The sequence below is a fragment of the Tupaia chinensis genome, unplaced genomic scaffold (genome assembly GCF_000334495.1).
Source record: "Tupaia chinensis unplaced genomic scaffold, TupChi_1.0 Scaffold000045_1, whole genome shotgun sequence".
In the NCBI taxonomy this organism is placed as follows: domain Eukaryota; kingdom Metazoa; phylum Chordata; class Mammalia; order Scandentia; family Tupaiidae; genus Tupaia; species Tupaia belangeri.
Window position 1 is genome coordinate 6608342 of NW_006159501.1, and position 17354 is coordinate 6625695.

Sequence of the window (17354 nt, forward strand, 5' to 3'; positions counted from 1 at the left end):
TCACATGGTACAGAACCTGCTGCAACAGCCACCAATGCACCGGTGTGTCAGTCAAACTTCTCCCAGCCATCATCTATCCCTTAGATCCTAGGACTCAGGAGCTTCCACCATCTTGGTATCTTCCCACACTCTTGGCATCATATCTAGCCTATTTTGTACAAAATAAGAACCCCAAATGTTCACCTCAGGTAGCTTGAAGAATGGTATCAGAGAAGTTATTTGGATCATCAGCATGGCCTCTTTCTCCAGCTCTGGGATAAAATTCCACTGCCAAGGGGATAGATAAATGTAAAAGGTCTCTCTCTTCAAATCGGGTAATGGATGCTACTCACAGGAGCTGAGAACTGGAATGTTCAGTAACAGGCCCTGAAGTTTCCAGTGGTGGACGGATCATCCTGGAATATGCAATTAGGATCTGGAAATCATGCAGAGATAAACTTGAGAAGGGCATGCAGTAAAATAGAGATTGTGTTCAAGATAGAGGACCATCTCCCCAGGGAAACAAGAGCCCATTTTCTGCTACAGCACTAGAACTCGGTATTAAACAACTAAAATGGTGTGGACTAAATGGCTAAGCCCCAGAAGGAAACAAGCTTCTGTCCATGCCCACATCTCCCTTCCATGGTTCTGAACCTCCTCCAGGCAGGGCTGATGAAATGGTCATTTGTACAGGGGTCACAGGGAGTTCAGAGCAGCCTGAGGTTCTCCAACTCTAGGCAATAAGAGCTGGATATGTTTCAATTAGGCTCACAAGACTATGAAGTCATCCTGGATCTCAATCAGCTGATTAAAAATAATCACATTCCATTTGCAGAGAACTTGAGTATTTTGTGGGTAGAGAAAAATATTTTTTATATTATTGCCTCATTTTAACTATTCAGCAGATGGCAAAGGAAACTCATGTTTTTCCAACACCTACCGTGGTCTAGGTGCTGGGCTGGCTGCTTTTCCTATTTTACTTCCTCTGATTCTGACATCAAGTCTGGAAGGCAGAAAGATTTTTCCCTTTTAGAGATGAGGAGACTCCAGCTTAAGGTGGCAGGAGTTTATGGTCACCTATTTAATTCTTTGCAACTGGTATAGAGTCCTGTTCTAATCCTGGTCAGTTCAAGGTCAAATCCCATACAGTTAAGGTCTCAGGCCCACTCCCCTCTCTCAGGGCTGCCAGTGTTCATCTCCCTCAGAATCTGACTTTCCTTGGAATGCTCATGATATTCAGGCAGGGCCAGCAGCCCAGCCAGAGAGGAGCAGAGGCAGATGACGGGGGAACATGATGCTCGTCACAGGGCTGGTTCAGCTTGACCAAGTCCACATGGTTTTCCATAATCAAAAGACCCTTGGGCTGTCTACCATGCTGGTTGACATCCATCAGTTCTGCAGAAGACTGCGGGGCTCTCATTTTGCACAGGGCAATGTGCTAATATCAATGCATTCATTTCCTGCTATATATATTTTTTCATCTATCTTGCATTTTTTTGAGATAGTTCCCTGAAGGAGATGGACAAGAGTGTTCGTGTATTCTACATACAACCCCTCCTTGGGGTTCAGTTTTCCACCCCTGCACTGTTCATACTGTTCCTTCTCTTGGAATATCTGTCCAGGCATCTTCTTTCCAACTCCTCATAGTCTTATTCTTTAAGGCCCAGGATAATGCTTTTACTCCAAAGCCTGAGCTGACCCCTTCAACTGGAGTAGCCTCTGCTCTCTGACCTTTGGCATCAGCCTCCATAGCAGCACTTACTATCCATTGTCTGTCCTTGGTTTACTTCTGGAAACTGGGAGCTCTTGATGTCTCCTGTTTCCCTCACAGTTCCTTGAAGATCTGCCTGAGATGACACTGAAAGCAAGGGCTACACGACCCACATAAACTCAAGTTTCTCCACTTTGTGCAAATTTCCTTAACCTTTCTGTTTCTCACTCAATATCTGCAAATACCTGCTCTAGGCCATTATATGGATTGGTTTCATTATTTGTAATACATATGTATGCACGTGACTGCTTGCTACCTGTCCTTCACAGTGCCTGGAATTATAATCCCCCTCTACACACAAGGAGGCATTGTCTCCTCAGACAAGGACCCTGTTGAAGTCTTGCCAGTGGTCTCTGCTTCCCCTGGGGTGGCCCACCAAAGCAGGCAGGATTCCTAGCCAACAGCTCACCTTGGACTCTTTAAGAAATGGATTTTCTCCTAAAATCAAGAGACATTCAAGGACTGAGACAAACTAATCAAACTCATGGGCACCAGAATGTAAGAGATGCTTTGTGCAGATTTCTCACTTTCTATCGAGGAACAGAACCTCTAGCCTGTTATCCTCATGGAGACCGCCTGCCTGTCCTTCTCCCATGGGAACATCCAGTAGGAAATGCACCCAGCCTCAGGGAGCCCAGAACTGTAGAAAAGGACCCTGGGGATCCACAGCTCAGTGTCTTCCTGAGACAGCACATCTCTAAGCAAGAAGGATAACCTCTGTTGACCCTGCAGGCAGCCAATCCTGGTGGAGAAACAGCCCGTGAAACCAATGCTTATTGCTTTTCTAACATCCTTTTCTGTCACCAGCAGTGCTGTCCTCTGGGTGGCTATGGATTTCAGATTTATTTTACTTTCCCAGACAAGAGATTTCTCTAATTTCATTTTAAATGATTAATAACTAACAAATGAGTAATATTCACATACAACTTCCCTATTCACAAAAATGCCTTCACAGACCTTATTGTATTTACTATCCTACCACTCCACGAGCAGAGAAGCATAAGTCCAGAACTAGGAGGAAACAGAAATCCAGGTCAAAGCCATGAGCTCAGGAAGAATAGAACGAGGATTCAAACCCAATGCTTTAGATGTTTAATATGGTGTTCTCTCCAGTAATTATATATATAAAAGACTTCTTTGTTTTCATAGTGCTTTGCCTAGTTTCCAAACAACCTTGAGAATTAGCATCATGTCCTCCAAAGCGAGGAGGTTTCTTGAAGCAGGGCTCTGTCTGTTCATTGTTCTCTGGTCCTGAAAATAAGAGTGCTTTAATCAATATTATATAGATGAAAGGTACAAGAATGAAAGGTACAGGAAGATTAAATTTCTTGTCCCAGATTACACAGCTAATGGTGCTAAAACTAGACAAGGAGCCCTGGCTTCTCAATCTAAAATGATCATATCCCAATCACCATTGTGTTGTATAAACTGACTACTGACTATTTTCTCCATTATTGGAAATAGCACTCACCTTTACAAATTCCCTCAAGGGAAGGAAGTCAGGAGATGAAAACTAATATGTTTGCTTATGGAGTTTTCTGGTCATTCCTGAATCATTCCAAAAGTAGATAATGTCCTTTTTGTACCAAAAATATAATTCATATCTTAGAGAAACAATATAATCTGCCCAAGGTCACATGGAGGAACACACATCAGTCAGGATGCCTGATTGGAAATATATTCATTGCAGCTACGAAGATGGAGAGAGAGATTTATAAGGACTTATACCAGAGCTAGTCTATGGGTGACCTTGATAGGAAAATGATGAACTGATTGGGTCACTGGACTAGCCCCAGGTAAGCAACTAGAGAAGTAAGACTAATGACAAATGATGGAAGGGCCGATACATAGCAAAGCTACAAGGTGCCCTGATAATTCAAGAAAAGGCAAAGACGTGATTAGAGAAGGCATTGCTGATATTATGGGATTCTAGGTCATCTCTCTGGAATTGTAAAAACATCAGCTTCTACCACTTACTACACAAAATGGAGATTATAAGATTCCACCTCACAGGGTAGTGCATAGAGCACTGAGCTGGAACCTGGCACTTCATAAGCACTTAATAAATGCTGTCTAATAATAGGGCCAGCCAATAGTATGGTGGTTAAGGCAGCTGGATCCTACAGAGTTAACTGCATGGTTCAAGTCCCGGACCCAGTGTCCTGAGAAACATGCCAGGCAAGTATGCATGCATGCCCAAAATCCAGAAGGAAACAAGAAATGGAGAAGGGATTGTCGTGTGACCATCCTCCATAGGGGGTGTTTCCTCCCTATCTTTTTCTCTCTTTCTATCTCTCTCCAGAAAGCACATGTACCCTCTGGCAAAATTTTAAATAATAATAATAACCGCAGTAGTAGTTGGGCTAGGCCCTGTAGCTTAGTGGTTAAAGGAGCCAGATTTTACACCATCTACTACTGTTGGAATCTCAGCCCCAGAAGCTTGAAAAACACTGAAGGTGCATATGTCCCAAATCCTAACAGGACGGCGAAATGGAGGAGAAGGAATTGTGGCATGATTATGCCTGTTAGGGAGTGCTGTCTCCCTCTTCCTCTTTCTGTATCTCTGTTTTTACCTCTGAGGAATGCATACATCCTCTGGCAAAATAAAACAAACAAACAAACAAACAAAAAAAACCAGCGTAATAGCAACATCACAGCGTCCAAGGTTCAGAGTTGTGATCTTTCTTGCCTGTTTCAAAAACAAACTCAAGAGTCTTTTCTTAGATGAATCCCTCTCTAACCACCTCCTCCATGTACACACACCTGTGTTGGTACTAGGCTCCCTTTGACAGCTGCGTACCTGTGGAGGACCCTCTGTTTCCCCTCAAGGCCTTCCTTCCTGGCAGAGCGCACCTCTCTGGCATCTCTCCATCCTCTGTGCCAGAGCAAGGCCTGGCACACTATAGGTACTCAATAAAAGGCTGGCAAATATGCTGGGGATTCCAAGATGAGTAAGAAATTTTCATTTTAAGGAGCTCACATTGTACATTTTAGATTAACAACCAGCACTTTATTGTATAAATATTCATATGCTATGCTGGGTGTTCAAACTCTGTTTTCTTGCTCGAGAAAGAGTCCTTGTCTAGTGTGTGGGGGTATGGGACAGGCAAACAAATAATCCACTAGATACTTCATATTGCAGAGCCTCGGATCCTGCAGGTACGCCCATCTCCTGACTGACAGAAGAATTCAAGTTGACCAAAACATTCAGGTCATCAGGACAGAAAATATTTTACCTATTTCCTGAGGTTACCATCCATCCACACAAAGAGAGCAGACATGTTACTAACTATGGTCATGCTAAGTCTTAATCTGGGACAAGAAAAGGCCAAGAAAAGAGGAAATAACCAGGTCTCCAGGGGACCAACGTTGGACAGCAATGACACAGGCCCACGTTAAGATGTGAGAACACAGGCATGTCAGGAATTAAGCTGAGATCCTTGAACAAGAGAAGGGCAATCCCTAGGTAGGTGCCTGGAGGAGATGGACTAGTAGTACCTATTACTCTACAGAGTTAACTGCATGGTTCAAGTCCCGGACCCAGTGTCCTGAGAAACATGCCAGGCAAGTATGCATGCATGCCCAAAATCCAGAAGGAAACAAGAAATGGAGAAGGGATTGTCGTGTGACCATCCTCCATAGGGGGTGTTTCCTCCCTATCTTTTTCTCTCTTTCTATCTCTCTCCAGAAAGCACATGTACCCTCTGGCAAAATTTTAAATAATAATAATAACCGCAGTAGTAGTTGGGCTAGGCCCTGTAGCTTAGTGGTTAAAGGAGCCAGATTTTACACCATCTACTACTGTTGGAATCTCAGCCCCAGAAGCTTGAAAAACACTGAAGGTGCATATGTCCCAAATCCTAACAGGACGGCGAAATGGAGGAGAAGGAATTGTGGCATGATTATGCCTGTTAGGGAGTGCTGTCTCCCTCTTCCTCTTTCTGTATCTCTGTTTTTACCTCTGAGGAATGCATACATCCTCTGGCAAAATAAAACAAACAAACAAACAAACAAAAAAAACCAGCGTAATAGCAACATCACAGCGTCCAAGGTTCAGAGTTGTGATCTTTCTTGCCTGTTTCAAAAACAAACTCAAGAGTCTTTTCTTAGATGAATCCCTCTCTAACCACCTCCTCCATGTACACACACCTGTGTTGGTACTAGGCTCCCTTTGACAGCTGCGTACCTGTGGAGGACCCTCTGTTTCCCCTCAAGGCCTTCCTTCCTGGCAGAGCGCACCTCTCTGGCATCTCTCCATCCTCTGTGCCAGAGCAAGGCCTGGCACACTATAGGTACTCAATAAAAGGCTGGCAAATATGCTGGGGATTCCAAGATGAGTAAGAAATTTTCATTTTAAGGAGCTCACATTGTACATTTTAGATTAACAACCAGCACTTTATTGTATAAATATTCATATGCTATGCTGGGTGTTCAAACTCTGTTTTCTTGCTCGAGAAAGAGTCCTTGTCTAGTGTGTGGGGGTATGGGACAGGCAAACAAATAATCCACTAGATACTTCATATTGCAGAGCCTCGGATCCTGCAGGTACGCCCATCTCCTGACTGACAGAAGAATTCAAGTTGACCAAAACATTCAGGTCATCAGGACAGAAAATATTTTACCTATTTCCTGAGGTTACCATCCATCCACACAAAGAGAGCAGACATGTTACTAACTATGGTCATGCTAAGTCTTAATCTGGGACAAGAAAAGGCCAAGAAAAGAGGAAATAACCAGGTCTCCAGGGGACCAACGTTGGACAGCAATGACACAGGCCCACGTTAAGATGTGAGAACACAGGCATGTCAGGAATTAAGCTGAGATCCTTGAACAAGAGAAGGGCAATCCCTAGGTAGGTGCCTGGAGGAGATGGACTAGTAGTACCTATTACTCAGAATACTGAGACCATGGGACCAGCAGTTGGCATAATGGCTGTGTCACTGGACTCCCATGTAGTCGACCGCGGTTCGAGTCCCAGACCCAGTGGCTTAAACTCATGCCGGGCGCATATGCGTGCGTGCCCAAGATCCCAAGAGGAGAATGGAGAAGGGATTGCGGCATGGCCATCCCCCCTAGGGGGTGATTTCTCACTTTCTGTCTCTCTGTCTCTGTCTGTCTGACGAGCACATGCCCCCTATAGCAAAAATACTCTCCAAAAACAAGAAAAAAAAAAAAAAAAAAAGAAATGAGAGTAGAAATATCACAGACATGATTTTGGCCCCTGTGTCTTCAGCAGGGCCAACTTGGCACCTCCAGCCACCTGTTACCAGCAAGCCGATGTGGGGCAGAGCATCATAAATGAGGGAAGGTCTAAGCAGGTAGTTTTCTAGTCCCTTCCATTGCTAATAATAAGAGGTAAATGAAACTGGGTGAGTCACAAAAATAGAGTGTAATTCAGCTCACAGTTTACAAGTTCAAGGTCCAGGGGGCACATCTTGTGGAGGTCTTGCAGAGTCCCAAGGCAGCACATCACAGGACAGAGAGCAGAGCATCCATGTCCATGAGTGGTCTCACTCCTGCTCCTTATAAACCCACCAAGAGTCACTCGTGGGACTTAATGACCCACCTTAATGACCTTAATGCTAATCTTTTCCCCAAGTTTCCATCTTTCAACACCATCGCTAGTTATATTTTTACACTTTTAATTATGTCACAACCAAATCTGAACACAGGAATTTGAGAGGTGCATATAAATTTCTGTTTGCATATGAAGTTCTCCAGCAATGGAGAACTCCAGGGTGGTTTTAGTAATAAGCAGTTTGCTGATGGCAAAGGCTGGCAGTAGAATAAGTGGGAGGTGTGTCTTAAGAAAGGAGGGGACAGCATACTGTGAAGCAGCACAGAGGCACCATGACACCAAGGAAGGTGGGGGCCAAGACAGAGCAGGAGACTCAATGGAGGGGACAATTAAAATGACAGGAGAAGCAGAAAAGGAGAGGAGAGCCTTATTTAGTAAAGAGAATGAGGCCATCGGAGGCCCAGGGATGTTCATATACTTGGGCCATGAGGGACGCAGAGAGCAGCCTCAACTGTGTACACGAGTCAAACCAAGAGAGACCAAAGCCAGGCTGTGCTGGTCCCGTGCATTCTCTCCATATTGGGCTGTGTCCTGTCAGCACTTATCACAAGAAAATGTTGAGTTCACTTTCCATCGTGGCTACTCATCTTTTCTCTCTTTCCCAAGACTGGAAGTTCATGGGACCAGGCAGTGGTGCAGTAGTAATGCAACTAAATATGAGAAAGGTCGTGGGTTCACAGCCCAGAACCTCCCTGAGCATGCTGGGCTTATATGGACCATGACATGAAGTATTGTCTCTCATCTATCTCTTTCTCTCTCATGGAAGAAGTAAGCTCAAAAATTTGATATGTTCCATGAATGTTTTATTCACTGATAAATCCCCAAGTTCCTGTAATCAAATCTAGCACACGGAACATGTTCAACCAAATTTGCTGAGAGAGTGTGTGCAAAATGCTTAGCATGTGCCCAGTACAGTTATTCTTTCCCAAATTACTTATTTTTCTTTATGTTCTTCAAATGCATAATTGTCTGTTTGTGGAAGAGCAAGTAAACATGAAGACATAACCACTATGGTTTCCTAGCTTCTTATTTACCTTTCAGTGGTCTTCTTGAATGCTCTTTCTTCTCCCTCCCCACCCACACCCACCACCCCCATTGTTTCCTTTGTGGCAATAACAAACCCTTTTACTAAATTCACTCCACGGGAGAACCCCTGTCCAAGGGCATGTGAGGATAACGAATCCATGGAAAGTCAACAGAAATATTTATCCCGAGTTTCCTGCATGTCAGGCTATGACAGCTTGCCTTCTGTCTCAAACACTGTGTTCATGTCAATAAATCTGCGAAACTCCTCCAGAAACCTGCTCTCTCTTCCCAAGGCGGAGAAGCTGTGAAGAATGGCTGTTCTGTCTTTTAAAAAATGTACTACTCCCCACACACATTTGCTGTGCACCTTGTTAAAAACTATGTCTTTGAGAACTTTGCCTAATTATTCCCAAGTTTAAAAATGAGATGCTGAGGAACAGTGTGAAGAGGTGAGAATGATCCCTGGACCAACTTAAACTTACACACCACCACATCTCCACATCTAGCACCACCATTGGTCCCCATCATGCCCAAGAGGAAGGCTAATGGGATGCTAAAGGAAACAAAGCCAAGGTGAAAGATAAACCAGAGAAGATGTGCAAGGTTGTCTGCCAAACCTGCCCCTCAAAAGCCAGAGCCTAAGCCTTAAGAGTCCTTGAAGGGAAAGATGGTACCCAAAAGGCAAAAGAGAAAACTGATGCTGGGCAGGATGGAAAAAGTGGTAGAAAATGGGAATCCCAAAACAGACGAAGCACAGAAAGTGAAAGGTGCCAGAGAGGTCAAGCAAAATGTGTGCATTTTTGATAACTGTGTATTTCTGGTGACTGTACAGTTTGAAATAATATTTTTAAATTATTTTATAAAAATGCAAAATTTTGTTTTACCTTTTTAAAAACTGTCGTGTGAGCCACAGAATGTTTCATTGTTGTTTTTTGGAGAAGGGGCATGTCACTAGTAGAATGTATCCAAAGATGGACTGATTTTGATAAACAATCTTTCCCTTCTAGTTTTGAGAAACTTTCTCTTGGTTCCCAGAACAGATTCCCCAACATTGACACATACAGCCACCTTAGCACAAAAGTCTTGGAGAAAAATTAAAATTGGTTTCTATGTCCTTCTCTCCCTCTCTGCTTTCAGTATAGATTTAACTCCCTTAAGCCCAAAGACCTGTTGGGACCTGACCATGAAAAAGTCAGGCAATCTGGAATTCCCAATAGCATTGAGTTGGCATCTCTCAAAAAAGCAGAAGTTCCTTTCATACATTGTGGATCTTCAGACTGATAATTCTGCCATTTCCATTTCCCATAAGTTAGGGTTGGCTCATGAAAAGTTGTTAAACAACAAGCTAAATGAAAAATGTCAACCTTCACTCTAAGTTTTCCCTGTTCAGAGCATCAAATAAAGACTTCACTGGATTTTACAGTGTCTTTCAGATTTTAGTAGGCCATTGGAGAAGGGAATGTGAAGGTTGTTGTCTACTGTTAGTGACTGTTCCCCCATGTCTTACCATGAGTGTTTATGAAAAGTATCTTTAACAAAGTTGGATACAGTTGGCTTGGAAAAAAAAAAAAAAGCGCTGGCTCTGAAGTGCTGGTATAGCTGCAAATATATGGGAGGTAGGATGGTGTGTGTGTGTGTGTTTGGTGTATATGGTATGTGGTGAGGTGTGTGTCATATGTATGGTGAGTGTGTGTAATAGGCATGTGTATGTGGTATCATTAAGTATGTTTTGTGTAGTGTGGTATGTGTCATGGCATGTGATATGTATAAGGGGCTGGGTGGGTGTGCATTTCAAACATTATGTAAGGGTGGGATGTGTATGTGTCTGGGGGTATGTAGGGGCATATGTGTGAAAAAGTGCTGTTTGTGGTATCTGGTGTGTGTGTGTGTGTGTGTGTTTATGGTGGAGGTGGGAATTTATGATTTTTGTTATAGAGTGTGTATGTGTGTATACAGAATGCTGTGTGTGTGTGAATGACGTGTGATGTGCGCAAATGCAGTGTGATACCTCTCCTTTGCAGAGATCACAGTGTAATGAAGGGTCAAGCCATCTTTCTAATTCTTGGCTTATGTCAAAGATCCAGCCATCCTGTTGAGATGTCCATATACTTGAAGATACTTGAGATATGGTGGAACACTACACAGCCTTTGTAAATGCATAAACTTAAAGTCAGATTCTAGTTTTATCTCTAGCTGCATGAAAATTGGGCATGTTATTTCACCTGAGTTTCATTTATCATGTCTACAGACTAGAGGCAGTAGAAACTTGAATGCTGTTAGTGATTGTTCACCCATGTCTTTCTAAGTCAGAAGCTGTTGTAAGAGTTAAATGAGAAAAAGTACATAAGAGATTGACCTTCACACAGTATGCTAGAAACTGTCCTACTTTGTCTGACATATAGTAGGTGTTCAGCGTAAAATCATATTCTTAGGCAGTGATGTGCACAGTCTTATTACCCCCTTGGGTGGTGAGGATGTCAGAGAGGAGGAGAAAGGAAGAAGCCCAGGAATTCTAAGACAGTTTATTGTCCCCAGGGTTCAAGGTTTCATTGGCAGTTCCTGCTAATTCCATTGACACCTTAGTAACGTAAAACAATAAAGCTGAAAGATCCATCTTCTCCCAATAGAACTGAAGGTGCAGAGACCCCAAAGCACAGGAGATGTCCATTCCAACTGCAGTTGTTGTGGTCCAATATGTTAACATCCTTTCTCTGGGCACTCTGCAAATGGAAGTAGTTCCTTAAAGTAGTTCCTTCCTTCTTGGGGGTCTCAATTCCCTAAACTAAAAGAGGTATCTAGATTAGTTTGAATGATTTTCAAGCAAAGCTTTAGCAGCTCCACAGAGAGCAGTGTGCAACGAAGATATAGCACAAGTAGGGCAGAGGTGGGACTGCTCTTGTCTTCAACATGAGCAACTCTATGTTTATCATTTTGGGGGTACTGGACTCCTGACTCCCAGAGAAGAGTTAATGTGAGCAAAAGATATCATCCAAAGGTAAAATGAGAACAAACATACATCTCACTTCCATCATGAAAAATTATTTCCCCATCAAGCAACAGTAAGATAAAATGAACTTGCCCAAATTAGCCATATCAGTCCTCTGGTAGTCGAAGTTATACAACAAACAGAAGTATTGTTTCAGAAACCTACTGAAGTTCTTTAAGAATAGCAGGATAATGTTCTTGCCCAATACTACTCTCCTCTCCACCCTCAATTTTGTCAATAGTTCAACCACATGAGTAGAGTCTATGGAAATGATAAGCTCACTTATGGGGTATTGTCAGTCCAAGTGGCAAGGTAGAAGGGAGAACAGGAAACTCCACTTTCCTAAGGATCATTAGATTAAGCAAGGAAAAAATTGGCAAATTAGCTCTGAATTTTACATGGATTTGGGAGAGGTGAAGCAATAATTATGAGCCTTGACTAGCTCTCAAGTTGACCACAGGATGTGGACACGCACAGCAGAGACAGAAGACCCAAGGCATCCACATATCCTTGGGCTTCAAATCCTGTATACTCATGTGCAGAGTATATGTGAGAAGCGAGTGAACCCAACCAAAACAAAGCTCAGAGTAGATGTGAAATAATTTGAAGTTTGAAAATATTTACCACCCTTCAAACAGCAACCCCAGAACTTTCTCTAAGATAGACCATATGCCGGACCACAAAACAGGTCTCAGTTAATTTAAAAAGATAAAAATAATACAAAGTGGACCCTCTGACAACAATGATATTTAGTTAGAGATTAACAAAAGAAAAATATCTAGGAAAACCCTAAGTATCTTAAAATTAAACAAAACAATAAAAAAAATCATAGAATAGGCTAACAACACAGTCTAGTTGTTAAGGGTCCCAGATCCCACATGGTCAAACATGGGATCCTGGCCCCTGTGGCTTGAAAAACATTTAGGAACTGTGTGAATGTATACCCAAAATCCCAACAGCATGGAGAAATGGAGGATAATATATTATAGAATGGCCATACTCCTTTGGGAGGATGCTTTCTTCCTCTCTCTCTCTCTCTCTATCTCTGTCTCTCTATCTTTCTATGGAGAGCATATGGGCCCTCTGGTAATTAAGAAAAACAACAGATAAAAAATAAATCACAAGAAAATTTGAAACAATATTTAGAACTGAATGAAAACAACCTATTAAAATGTATAGAATGCAGTTAAAGCATTGCTTAGAGGTAAATTAATAGCTGTAAACACTTACACCAGAAAATACATATCTCAATAAGTTAAGTTTCTATTTTAAGAAAGATAAATGTTAAATTAAACACAAAACAGAGGAAAAGAATAAAGAATAAGTGGATCAAGGAAAATGAAAAAGAAAAACAACACAAAAAGTCAGTGAAAACAAAAGTATTTTTGAAAATATCAGCAAGATTGACAAGTTCTTAGCTACACCAACACAGAAAATAAAAGATACTAATTACTGAAACCAAGAATTAAAGACAGTACTTCTTTCATTGTAAGAATTATAAGCATAATATGCCATTATAAGGCATATTAATCAATGAAATGACTTAAATGTCCATAAGAACTTCTTGCATTTATGATCAATTGACTTTCACCAAAAATATCAAAGAAACTCAATGAAGAAGTCTTTTCAGAAATAGCAATTGGTACTGGGAAAATAGGAGATACATATGCAAAGAAACGAAGACAAACTAAACAACCCCTTAGACTCTTAAGTCACACTATACACAAAAATTAGCTTCAAATGAGCCATATAGTAAATATAAGAGCTAAAAGTATAAAAACTTCTAGAATAACACAAGAAAAAAATCTTTGATAGTTTGTTAGATAAAGAGTTCTTATATATAATATCAAATGTATAAACTAGAACAGAAAAAAAAAACAGAAAACTTGAAATCTATAAGATTAAAACCATTTGTGCTTCAAAAGGCATCACTAAGAAAATTTAAAAAAAAAAAAGCCATGGGGCTACCGGTGGTGTAGTCGTTGGGGTGCTGGACTCCCAATTGGGTGTCCATGGTTCAAGTCCTGGACCTGGAAGCTTGAAACTCACACTAAGCATGTGTGCATGCATGCCCAAAATCCTGAGAGGAGAATGGAGAAGAAGGAATTGTGGCATGGCCATCCCTCTCTTGGGAGTGATTTCTCACTCTTTCTCTCTCTCCCTTCATATCTCTTTGTCTCTCTTGTAAGCACACATGCCCTATAGCAAAAAATCATTTTAATAAAGTCACACATTGAATAAAAATGTATGAACGAATTATGAGTCTGATGAAGGACAGGCATTCAAAATATAAAATCTCTGATAACTCAAAAATAAAATGATAAACAGGTCAAACAAAAAATGGGTGAAATATTTGAATAGGTATTTTATCAGACATGTAAATGACTAATAACTACATGAAAAGGTATTTGTCCTCATAATGAGGTAAATTCCACAGTCACTGGGGAGGTTATAATAAAAAAGGAAGACAATCTTAAGCATTAGTACAGATGTGAAGAAGTTTCCCATTGCTGGTGAGAATATAAGATGATAACAGACAGTTTTCTTTGGAAAACACTTTGGAAGTTTTTAGAAATGTTGACTACAAACTTACTATGAACATAGCAATTCTATTTTTAAGAAATCAACCCAAGAGAAGTGAAAATAAATACCCACACAAACATTTGCACATGAGCATATATAGTATCATTGTTCATAACAGCCAAGACTAGAAACAACTCAAATGTCCATCACACAGTGCTTAGATAACTAAAATGTACTATAGCCACACATTAGAATACCAACCAGCAATAAAAACGGACAAGATACTGATACCCACCACAACATAAATGAAGCATATTATACCAAGTGTAAGGAAGCCAGAGAAAGACTGTATACTGGTATAAAATTCATATGAACATGTTCAGAAAAGTATTCATTTGTAAACACCAAAAGTTATGCCTGAATCTAAGAGCCAAGGGAATTCTGAGTTTGATAGAAATGTTCTACAACTGGATTTAGGTTGATAGTTGTACAACTTTATAAATTTTCAAAAACTCATTGATTTGTACATTTACAATAGGTGAATTTTATGAAATATGAATTACAAATGAAGCTTTTAGAAAAGTAGATTGGAAGCTCTAAACAAGACAAGACAAAACTCTCGGATACAACTAAGCCGAATGTTCTTTGTGTCTAAAGCTACATGTAACTGAGTCCCTGGGTTGCCTATTCATTTCTGCCTGATCCCTGAAGTGTGACGCTCCCCAGGTCTGAGAAGATCTCAAGCTGAACTTCCCCTGAACTTTTCAAGTCCATTTATTAGGTAGTGCTCACTTCTTCTGGCAGCCCATAATATGACATTTCAGAGACTATCCCTTGCATGTACTTCCTTTTCCTTCAGGACGCAAACTGAACCTATCATCAGACTACCTATATGATAACTATTTTATAGTCTAATAATGTTTTCAACTGCATTTTAAAGCAAGAATCCCTGCTTGCAAGAGAATTACCATTTTCTGTTCAAAAATGTATTAAGTTAGATCAAATGCATTTGATTCAACTGAAAGAAGAAAATGTTCTGGTATTTTCAGATAAGGCTTTTTCCCCTCTTGGCAACAACCGAGCTGCTTTCTCCATTTTCAAAAACCCTCTAAGCAAAGAAACATGTTAGTAGGCCAGGTAATTTAGAAGGGGTTTGAATTTGGGTTGACAAGGGCTCCTTGAAGGCAGATTCCACAAGAATCCACAGCTTTGTGGAGTATCAGGCCCTTCCACTCCACTTACCACTCTGATCTGCTGGACAGTTCTTCCTGGAGGCTGTCTCCCTGGGAATGCATTCAATCCATAAGGTACTGTGGGGATTTTAACAGCAGGGCTCAACTACTGTCTAATATTATGAACACCTGATATGGAAAGTACACTCCCCCGGACCCCCCACAAAACAAAAGAGAAAGGCTGCAAGGAAATGCCCAGCTGAAGCCAGTTTAAAGAGATCTTCAAGCTAATTTGAATCACTCTGTGGTGTAAAGGATATTGTCTTCTTTCAAAGTTTTCAGCCCGCAGATCATTAGCTCCAAATCAAGACAAAGGGAACAAAATCTAAGTAAAAATGACTCCACTTAAATCATAATTGGTGTGTAACACATATTCCCATCCACACTCTCCTGTCAAGAACACAGCCTATAGGAAAACCCATCTAGCCTCAGAGTACTCTTCATTATTACTCCAAAATAAACGTCTAGTCTTACTCATCTGGCTCACTGTCCTCGCTGTTACCAGAATGATCTTTCAAAATATACAGTCACTTTCCTGCTCTTTATTCTTTTCAGGCTTTCCCTGTCTCTGTGTCAAAAAGTTTAAACAACTGAGTCAGACATCCACCCTATCATCCACATTTGACTGATACCTCTCCACTAGGTCCAAGTCCCTAGTGCAGTCAATATTCAAATGACTAGAGTCAAATGACTTTCCTATTCTCATCTTAGCTGATAACAACATCCACAGGTCAGTGCCCTGCAGTCCACACATACTGTACTGGCTTCTTTTTCTGAAAATGATACTCTCCCTTTAGGCTTCAACTATAACATAATCTCCTCTCTGGTAACTTTCCAAATGGCTCCCCACCCAATAATGGAGAGGTCGCTTCCCTCTCTTTGTCCTGTAGAAATTCAGATACATCTTTCAATGCATTTCTGTGCCAATCTGATGAAATTGTTCACAAATAAGCACCCTAGAAAAGTGACACATTTCTCCAGGTCTGGCATTTTCTTGTATTTACTTGGCGGTAAACACTGCTAGAATAGGAGGAATGGAAGCAATTAGTAATGAATTAATAAGCAAAAACAAATTGTGAGGGACGGAGAAAAAGGAAGTATGGTTACTCAAAGCCTGTTAACTAGGAGAAAACAGCAGTAAGTGGAACCAGAGACTGAGATGAACAGATACAAAAAAGATATTGAGGATAGCAGAAGTTGATTTGTGACATGTGGTGTGCCAAGGTCTGTGGACACTGGGTGGAGATGTCAAGTGGACAGTATATGAACTTGAATATTCTTAAGTGTTTAAGGCTCCGGAGAAAGATTGGATTAGGAAGGGAAGCTTTCAAAACTTCTCAGCTTTTGGAGGTAGCTGAAGCTGTGGGTGTTGATATGATCACAGTTTTTAAATCTATGTGAGACAGATAAAGATATATAAAACCCTTATGTACAACTTAAGGACTGTAGTTAATAATATAGTATTGGATACCAGTAATTTGCCAAAAGAGTAGATTTCACATATTCTTATCAAAAGAAAGAAGAAGAAGAAAAGAAAGGTAACTATATGAGATGATGATTTGTTTGACTATAGTAATGACTTTACTATACCCTTGATACACTATGTATAGCAAGATAAGTATATCAAAAGTTCATGTTATACACTTTAAATACAGTTATGATTCACTTACCAAAGGGGCTAGGTTCTAAGAAATGCACCATTGGTTGGGTTCATCATTGAGCAAACATGGCAGAGTGTACTTACACAAACCTGGATGTTGTTAACTACTACACACCTCAGCTATTTGGTACGATCTATTGCTCCAAGTTATAAACCTATACAGCACATTCCTAAACTGCATACCATAGACACATGTGACACAGTGGTAAGTATTTGTGTATCTGAATATAAAATAAATACAGTGAAATGATTTAAAAAATAGTATACCTGGGCACTTATGATAAGTGAAGCTTACAAAACTGGAAGTTAATCTGTATGAGTCAGGGAGTGAATGTAAAGACCTATGACATTACCATGCATTACTACAAACTTCATAAGCACTGGACACTTAGGTTACATTCTATTTATTTTTTAAAAAATCTTTTTCTTTAATAATGAACTAATTTTAGCTTATTGTAACCTTCTTAATTTATGAACTCTTAAATTTTTAACTCTTTAGTTCCTGTAACAATAGCTTAAAGTACAAGCACATTATATGTTTGTATAAGATATTTCCTTTCTTTATGTCTTTATAGTTTTTCCTACCTTTATAATTTTTA

General features: G+C 40.6%; 1 long non-coding RNA gene across 1 annotated transcript; it reads right to left on the reverse strand.

Annotated features, from left to right (window-relative positions):
* Window positions 1-312: 312 nt before the first annotated feature.
* On the reverse strand, window positions 313-2965 carry LOC102487733 (uncharacterized). Its single transcript, XR_333338.2, has 3 exons — window positions 2924-2965; window positions 920-982; window positions 313-415 (listed from the first exon to the last, which is right to left on the reverse strand). It is a non-coding gene; the product is annotated as an uncharacterized LOC102487733 (long non-coding RNA).
* Window positions 2966-17354: the final 14389 nt, after the last annotated feature.